Source organism: Rousettus aegyptiacus, unplaced genomic scaffold (genome assembly GCF_014176215.1).
Source record: "Rousettus aegyptiacus isolate mRouAeg1 unplaced genomic scaffold, mRouAeg1.p scaffold_m13_p_1, whole genome shotgun sequence".
Taxonomy (NCBI): domain Eukaryota; kingdom Metazoa; phylum Chordata; class Mammalia; order Chiroptera; family Pteropodidae; genus Rousettus; species Rousettus aegyptiacus.
The window spans coordinates 14,091,368-14,100,718 of record NW_023416284.1 but is presented as its reverse complement, the minus strand read 5'-3'; the positions used below and the strand labels follow the sequence as shown (position 1 = coordinate 14,100,718).

General features: G+C 48.2%; 1 non-coding gene across 2 annotated transcripts; it reads left to right on the top strand.

The window, feature by feature from the left end:
- Positions 1-3,781: 3,781 nt before the first annotated feature.
- Positions 3,782-8,662, top strand: LOC107513067. Of its 2 annotated transcripts, XR_004953700.1 has the most exons (4): positions 3,782-3,971; positions 4,502-4,705; positions 4,892-4,984; positions 8,433-8,662. It is a non-coding gene; the product is annotated as an uncharacterized LOC107513067 (transcript). The 2 variants fall into 2 exon arrangements; XR_004953699.1 differs by having other exon boundaries at positions 4,502-4,984.
- Positions 8,663-9,351: the final 689 nt, after the last annotated feature.

Here is a 9,351-nt window from a genome sequence, read left to right as displayed (position 1 = left end):
CCTCCTCCACGAGGGAGGAAATATCTTTGGCGCTGCTTTAGAATGTTTGAGGTTTGATTCTGCTTGGCTCACAGCTGGTCCGATCTGGGGGGAAAGCTTTTTTTTTTTTTTTTTTGCCTAGGGCTTGCGTGGAGGGGAGGAGGCCGGGGCGTGGGGGAGGGGAGGCTTTGTGCTTTGTGACTTCGAGGGGGCCTCTTTCTCTTTCTGAGCCTTCAGTGACCCCATTTGTTAAAAAAAAAAAAAAGTAAAAATGAAACGACACCTCAGAAATCATTTTGAAAGGAGCCTTTCAGATCAGAATTCCTGGAGATGCTTAGTAAGTTTCACAGGGGATCCTGACTCAAGCCAGGCTGGTTTAGAAGTATTTGGTTTACTGAAAATGCTTTTATTTGTTTGTTTACTTGCTTGCTTGTTCCTTTTAGTATTTGTAGAATTTTAGAGCCAGAAGTTACCTTAGTAGCTTTTCTTACATAATGTAGAGCATAAAGTTTGCCGATGTAAAGTAGCTAGCTCGAATGCCTCATAATTTTCTCTCTTCCATATATATATACATGTATATATAATCACATAAGTGACATGCTTGTGAAAAATGCCAACGATATGTTTTATGAGAGTAAAAGGTGGAAGTCCCTTGTACTTGTCCCATTCCCCTCCCTTACCAGCGGACCACCGTTAGCAGCTTGGTATGATTCCTTCCAGGTTACTTTTCTAGCATTTATATGCATTTTTATAGTTGTACATATACACAGATGTAGTTCCAGGTACATAAATGGAATCACATAATGTTCTGTAACTTGCTTTTTTTCACCCAGAGAGCTTATCATATCAATACACGGAGAACTACTTAGTTATTTTTAATTGCTGTATGGTAGCTCATAATGTAGGTGTAATATCATTTATTTCACCAAAAGGAATGCAAAAGCATTTAGGTCATCTTCATTTTTTTTCACTATGGTAAACATGCACCTTTGTGCACGTGGAAGAATGTTTTTGTCAGATGATACTTAGCAATGGAATTGTCAAAAATGAACTTACTTAAAATTTTGACACTCGCTGCCAAGTTGTCCAGAAAACAGACTGCCCCAATATGCACTTCTCCTAGCAGTGACTGAGGGTCCCGTTTCCCTATACCCTAGCCAATGCTGGATGTTACCAATCATTCAAAATTTCTCCACTGTGATGGGTGAAAATCAGCTCTAATTTTTCAAAATTGTCTTTTGAATGAATGTTTATTTCTACATGGAATTCGGAGGTTCTTCAGGTTCTGAAGGGAACCCCTGAGATTTTTAAAAGGGTGCTTAGGAATTTCAAATGTGTCTGTCAATTAATTCCCCATGCTGGAAAGTTCCCTTGAATTTCGGTGACTGTCAAACTGTCTTGTCTTTGGAGAGATGAGAGCTGCTCTTTCCACAATACCTGAAGGTTAAATTTGGAAGCAGTATTCACATCTTTTTTTTTTTTCCAAGTCACTTTTTAGAACTAAATCCTGCCTTTCAGCTTAGTTGGGTCCCAGTGGGAATGGTGTGAAGGATTGTAAAGTAACAAAACTGATATATGTGTGGGTTTACAGCATCAGCCCTATTTCTCTCTGCTCAGTTCACATCGAGAAAGCGCCCACTACCTACCAGGTTCCTCTCTGTAAATGGAAATTAAACACGCATGCAGCTGCAGAATCCTTGGGAAACAGGGGCTCATGAGATTTAGGGGTACAAAGGGGAGAAAGGAAATTTTGAGGCGCTGTCACAGGGGCCAGGCACACTGCAGGCTACTGTCTAATCTTTAATCTCGGTTCTGGTATAGCAATCCCTCAATTCCCACTTTATACTTTTTATAATGCTTCTCTGTGAATTATGATCTCATTTGTTTCCTTCCATCCTGTAAGAGAAGATGTTCCAAGTCCTATTTTATGGTTGGAGAAATAGTCTTGGGTCGAGTGGTAGGGGGCCCAGAGCCAGCTGCCTATGTTGGAATCCTGGCTCTGTCTTTAATTAGCTGTGAGACCTTGGGCAAGTCACGGCCCCCTCTGTGCTGTTCCCTTATCTGTAAAGTCGGATAAAAAAGCACTATATGGAAAGTGCTCCTGAAGGCAGTGCCTGGCACCTAGTATAAGTTCTTAGCAGTGAGCAACTGTGTTTTCCCAGCTCTCCCAGGGAGACCTGGAGAGTTATTTCAATTCTCTGAGCCTCAGATTGTTCATCCGTAAAATGGAATAATAGTCCCCTCTGCAAAGGCTGTTGCTAAGATTAATTATTTAAGTGCTGTGCCCAGCAACTTGTTACCTCCTGGCCTCATCTGATTCTCCGGTCTCAGCCTTTTCTCTCGTTGATTGACATGGCCAGAGGAGTGCTGCCCTGGAATGCTCTGTGACCCCCATGACGATGACGGGAATTACAAGACTGTGCACAGTTAACTGAGGACGGTCTCTGTGTCTCTCCCTGAGTCTGGCATTGGTCCTGTGAGAGCCTGGGGGGCTTTTTCTTCTGCCATTTTTCCCGCAGCCCCTGCCTGGAGTCAGGCCCCACACTTTTTGCAGCAGCCTCCTGCCTGGTCTCCCCCGTGGGAGACCCTCATTTCATCCATCCTATATACCAGTTCTGGAGTTTTCTCCACCTCGCATACCAAATATGGAGTGAAGCTTTCAATTCAACTACTGTCTCTTCAAATACCTGATTTTTACTGAGCACTTATTCTGTACCTGGTACTATGTTAAATATTATATAGGCATCATTTCATGTGCTCCTCACAATACAGGTAGATACCTTTATTACGCCCATTTTACAGATGAGCTGGGAAATAACTCATCTAAGGTCTCATAGCTGGAGGAGTGAGAGGTAAATACTAAAATCCTCACCACTGTCCTGCAAGGTTTTTTCACTGAAGAAATACCTACCGTTTGTCTAATATGTGCAGGCATCAATCTAGGTCCTGGGATAGAGCAGCAAACAGAATAGACAACAATGGAGAAGATGGACAGTAAACAGAATAAAAACATAACATTGGTAAAGTGCTAAGAAAAAACATACAACAGGGTAAGAGGATAGACCCTGATTGAGACAAGGGTGCTGGGAGGGGCCTCCTGGAGAAGGAGACAGTCGAGAGGAAAACTGAATGAAGTCAGGGAGAGAAGAAATGGAGATTCAGAGAGGTGATGGATCTGGCCAAGGTCACCTGGCAAGAACTAAAGGCCAGGTGCATGGGAACTCGAACCCAAGGCTTGTGTTCTTTTCTTGCTTCTCACAGCCTCAGTTCTTCCTAAGAGCTTACTAAGATTTCTAGGAGCTGAGATGTTGAGGTGGAGGCTTCCTCCTAGCCATCTGGGGGCAGAAACATCAAAGCCCTTCTCAAATGGTTTTGTCAGGAGTTAAACAGAGATACCAGAAACTCAGCTCCACTGGGGGTGGGGACATACATACCTCCACTCACAAATCCCATCGGCCCTGAAATTACTAGTTAGACTAAGATGAACATTGCCTTTTTTTTTTTTTTTTAAACAGAACTGATGAGTAGATTTTGTTTAAATGACTAATCTGGCCCCAGATGGAAGTCAGAAGTCAGAAGTCAAAGAAAATGTAAATGATTCTTTGCAAATGACTAACTTTCCAGCCCAGCTCTGAGAAGTCTCAGAGAGCAGCAGGTTTGGAAGTGAAGAACCCTTCTCAGAGCCCCCTCCCCTCCGTAACAATCCTGGGGATCTGGCAGTGATGGGTGTGGGTGTGGGGTGAGCAACGAGGCCCAGTGGTAGGTATTTCCATATCTTGTTTCATTTCATTCTCACAATAACCCAGTGAAGGAGGCACTACGACCTTTATCTTACAGACGAGGAAACTGTGGCTCAGAAAAGTGCCACCCCTGTCCAAGCTCACGCAGCCGGCGAGCGGTGGGCCTAACTCTTAAACCCGCGCTCTCTGACACGTTATGTCCCTCGCATTTTCCAGGTCCCAGCTTGTTTATCTCTGCTCCTCACAATACAGGTAGATCCCTTCATTACACCTATTTTACAGATGAGCTGGGAAATAACTCATCTGCCCCCCTCCCCCAACGAAGATGTGATTTATCCTCATTTTATAGATGGATCACTGAACTGGTGGAGTTGTCTCCATTTTACAGATAATACTACTGAGGCTGAGGGCGATGAAATATCAGAATTTGAACTACACCCCAGCAGCCCTGGGGAAGACAGTTGGAGCGGTGTGTGTGGGGAGAACTGGGAATATCAAACCTTTCCTTATTGCCTGGGCTGTTTTAAACTTCTTTAAATTTGCACTGCAGAATCTAAAACTTCCCAGTTCCTGTAGGGAAAGATTCTGGTCTTGGGGTCGGACTGAATATCACCTGTGAGCTGAACTTCTCTGCTGCAGCTCAAACCCATCACCGGTTGATCTGAGTCCCGAGAAGGCCCCTCCCTCCCTTCCTTGCGGGCACCAGTCTCAGCCTTGCTGTCCCCTCGGATTTCTATTCCCTGGGCGAAGCAATGGTGCTCTTAATTAAATTCTCTCGTTAGAAGTCAAGCCTGAAGAAAACAAACAGAAAAAACCTCTCTCCAGTGGGACCTGTCTCTTTCCCCGCTTAGAGGCTCGATGCTGAAGATAGTATCACTGACTGCTGGGACATCCATCTCTCGCTGCTCCCAAGGAATTTCCTGTTGGTGCCTTCTCCGCTGCTGCCCCTCCCCATCTGGCCCAGAGGAAATTGCCGACCGAGGGAGGTGTGGGGATGTTATCAGCAGTCTCGGTGTCTGTTCCAGTTTGGGGGCGGGCGGGAGGAGGTGGGGGAGGTTTCGAAGGCAGGGAGTAGGGGTGGTAGGAGGCACAGAGATAGGGACTCGGGGACCATGTGGGCATTTGTCCCCAAGGACAGCAGACACCTGATCACATGTGCCTCCTCTCCCTAGGTGACTCCCATTCCCCCCTGACCACACTCTAATGGACACCTGGAATCAGGGAGAGCTGGAAGGAGCACTGGATTTCGAGTCAGGAAGCCCAAGGTCAGCTCCAGAGCTGTTAACTATCTCACTGTGTGACTGGTTAATTATAAACAGAGTGCGCTGTGTTGTGGGATTACATGCTAAGCTCCACTCATGGATGATCTTATTTAATCCTCGCAAATTCATCTTTTTTTTTTTTTTCAAAGAAACTTAGGCTCAGAGAGGTTAAACCTAAAGTCACAAAGCTGTTAAATGCCATAGAGCTGAGATTCAAACCAAGTAGTCTGGCCCCAGAGCCCAAGCCCCGAACTATACTGTCCAGTTAGTTCCTCCTTCTAGGTCTCAGTTTCCCCATCTGTAAATAAACAGGACCGGTATACTTGAATTCCAAAGACCCTTTCAGCCCTGACAATCTGTGCTTTATTCAACATTCACTGTATTGCCAGGCCAGGCCCTGGGCTGGGAATACTAAGCTAAGTAGGCTTCACCTCTGTCAGGTTATAAACTCTTTGAGAACAGAAATCACATCCTAATTATCTATGTTGGCCCTGCATCACTTACCAGGGCACTGTACAAAGAGAAGGGCTCAAAATATTTGTTGACTAGATGTGCAATTCATGAGGAGAAGCACGGGCTTGGGGAATTAGATGTAGTCGAAGTCCCATCCTATTACTACTCTTGCAAAGTCACTTAACTTGTGCGTCTGTTTCTTCATCTAGTGGCAGTACACAATGGTACTTGCCTCACAGGGTTACAGACAGCGTAACGCACGTTAAGCGCTGAGCATAGTGCTTGGCACATAAAAACTGCTTGATAAATACTGGTTCCTTTCCTTGATAGATTCTCCATCCTTCACTCTTATCACAAGCTGCTGAGGGGCCATGCTGTACCTCTCTTCGCTGTCCCCAGATCAATGCTGGGAACTAATTTCTACTGCTGGGGGCAGGTAGCAAACTTGTTCCTCCAGGTCGGAAGTGGTGAGGAAGGAAGAAAACAGGGAGAAGGCTGGGCTTCTGGTTCCCTGAAAAGCCCTCTCCCGGACTCCGATTCCCATGCAGTCCCTGCTCCTCCCCAGTGCAGCTGTCCGTCCCCTCTGTCTAGACAGCTCTCCTCTGAAGAAACTGCAAACCACAGACTGTCTGATGACAAAGCTTGCCCCACGCACTAGTCCCCTGACACATGATTCATTCAACCCTGTTCAGAAAAGGGAAAACCTGGTTCCCACCTCCCAAGCGGAGGGGACTGCAGGGGAGTGGGAACGGCTGGGTAGCTGCTGCTTTGATTAATTTATCCACCCATCCATCCATCCTTGGTTGAATGCCTACCATGTGCTGGACCCAGTATGAGGCACGGGGAGTATCTAGGTGAGTAGATGAACAACCCCTACAGTTCCCAAACTCATAACGTTGCGGGAGATGGACACAAAATAACTGTGCAAGGTGTGGCATGCCAACTAGAAATATAGTAACAGTGAACACTCATGGAGGGCTTACTCGGTGCCACGCACTGAGCTACGTACTTTAGATGCACGATTCTAAGTTGGCCCTCATCATAAACTTATGAAGTGAATACTATTACTGTGATCATTTTACACATAAGCCAAATGAGGATCTTAGATGAAGTGTCCCTGGTTGCACGGCCACCGAGAAATCGGATTCAAACTCAGCCTGATTGTTGCGTCAACACTTTGATCTCCCTGCTCTATCATTGGACCTCCAAGGAGAGAACCACCACTTCTATTCAGGAAGAGTGGGAGGGACTCCACAAAGAAGGGGGTTTCAGAGCTGGACCTTGAGGGACGAGTCATACTAAGGAGATATAAAAGATTCTAGAAATGGAGGAGGATCCTGACCAATGGAAATGAGGGGAAGAACTTTCTAAATGGAAGGAAAAGCACGAGCCAGGTTTGAGAAGGCCAGACATACAAAGTGGGAACAGACTGGGAAGAGCCTGGAATGCCAAGATAAGGGAGTTGAGAGCAATTCAGGAGGGAGCGGGGAGGGGCTGGAGATGTTTGGGGAGGGGATCCGCATGTTTTAGGAAGCCTGCTCTAGTGGAGCATGGAGGATGATTTGGAGAGGGCAGGAAGCTGACTTGCCCCAAGGTTTATTGAGCGCGTGGCAGACATGGAGATTGTGATAGAACTGTCGATGGTGCTCATTCATGTGAGTGTCAGAGTTCAGGGCACCAGAGACTGCCAACCTGCCCTGTTCAATCATGCCACTCCCTTACTCAAAGCCCGCCCCTGGCTCCCATGGCTCTCAGAATAAAGCCCGGGATCCTTCCTGGCATTCGAAGCCCTTCATGAGCTGGCCCCTTGGTGGCCCTCCAACCTCATCCTGACAACTCCCTGCCCCCGTCCCAGTTTTGGAAATATCTACAGACCAAATTCTCTCTTTAGCTTCTTTGCCTTTGCACATGCCGTGGCCTCTAGCAGGCATCTTCTCTGCTTCCTTTCTTTGCTCAGATGCCTCATACTCACCCCTTAAGGCTCAGTGCAGGGGTTGCCCTTGTCCACCACCACCCCCCACACCGTAGGGCATGGCCTCCTCTGAGCCCCTTAAGCCCATACTCCTCGGTCTCTTTCCCCATACTGTGCTGTGCTTACCTGCATGTGGGTTTTCTCCCCGGGACCATGAGCTAGCTCCCTGAGAGCAGGGACTGTGCCTAACACACCCACGGGCCCACGGCGAGGGCTGAGAGGCTGCAGTGAAACCCTCTCCAGCAGACCCAGCTTTCTTCCTTAAGCCACCTTTCCAGTGGCATTTACCATCTTGAACTAGTTTTGCTGTTAAGTGATCCAAGCGTACTCAGAGCCCGCTGAGACACCGCTCGAGGTTTGCCCTCTCCCTTGTCCCTTCTGTTTCTCATGCCCAGGCTGGGCAGCTTCTGGTGCTGTCAGGTCCTTTCAGCGAGGACACATACCCAGGGCGCGCCTGTATTTCCTCTGCCGTGTGGACTTCCGCACCACAAGATCTCAGGCTGGGACCCTGGCAGCAGCTGCAAATGCTTGGGCTGTGTAGACAGGATCCCTTCCTGTTCCAGGACTGTTCTTGGGGCATCAGCAGCGGTACCTCCATTCGGCATTGCTCAATCATTCTTAGTTCCTATTTGGGAAGAGAGCCCAGGGCCTGAGTAGAGCGGAGCAGGCCAAGGTGTGGCTGCCAATAACGCCTGTCTATTTGCTAGTGATTGATCTGCCTGAGATTTGCACTAAGACAAAAAGAACTTTTGCATTATTAATGACCATTGATCACAGCCTCCCAAAAAAGAGAGAGATTGAGAGAGATGAAGGCTCCAGGCCAATTATCTACTGGTAAACCAGGAGGGTGAGGTGTAGAGAAAGGAGGGGAGGGCCAGGTGAGTAGGGAATTTGTGGAGCAGAAGGACACAGAAGGACACTAAAAAGAGTCAGGAGGAGCTGCTGAGTTTTTGGTGTGCCAGGCGTCAAACAGCTGTGTGGGCTACAAATAAACCAGCGGCTGTGGGTGCTGTTGGCTTCTCTTAGATCCAGTTAAGGAGACTCCACGACAGGAACTACTGCCAGGGACAGAGGGTCACTTCACAACAACAGAAGGGTCAATTCATCAAGAAGGCGTGATCCGAATGGCAGATCCACCTACATGAAGAACAAGCAGACCGCAAGCCCGCAAGGATAGAGAAGGCCAGCTCCACCTGAGCCTCCTGAAACCTGGCTGCTGCGCCTCCTCAAGTCTTCTTCCAGCACCGGTTCTCCGGAATCAGGAAGATTCATCCCAGCAGCCCGACACCCGCCCTGGAACCTGGGGGATTGCTCCCCCTAATCTGCTGCTTGAATGAGGTGGGAAGCTGCCCCTTGCCCTGCCTCTCTGACCCCAACTCCTGCCATTCACTGAGCCCCAGAACCCGCTGGTCACAGCCCCCTCGGGGTCTCTGCGGGTTGTCCCTCCCTCCCTCCCTTCCTCCCTCACTTCCTGCCTTTGCTCAGATGCCACTTTCTCACTGAGGCCTCCCCTGACCTCCCTGTTCAAAGCCTCCACCTCACTATCTCCTTCGCCTGCTTTATTTTCCTGCATACCATTTACCTCTACAAACATTTCCTAAGTTTTACTTATTACATGCATGTAAGCTCCACATCCGTTTTGTTCACTGCTATATGCCCAGTGCCTAGACCACGCCTGGCACACAGTAAATCGATAAATATCTATTAAATGAAGAAAGAAATCCAACTATAGATGATCACAGGGAACAGGGGAGGCTAGGGTCTCTGCGCCTGCCCACTTCTCACCTCCCCGACTCCTGACCCAGGCCACCTGCTCGCCTACAGCTGGGGACGGGGGAGCCCTGGGGCTGTGGCGACCTCGAGGGCGGAGGCGAGGACTCGGAGCTCCCGCAGGACCGGGGCTGGAAGGGGCCGAGCCTCGCTCTAGACTGGCTGGGGGCCGAGT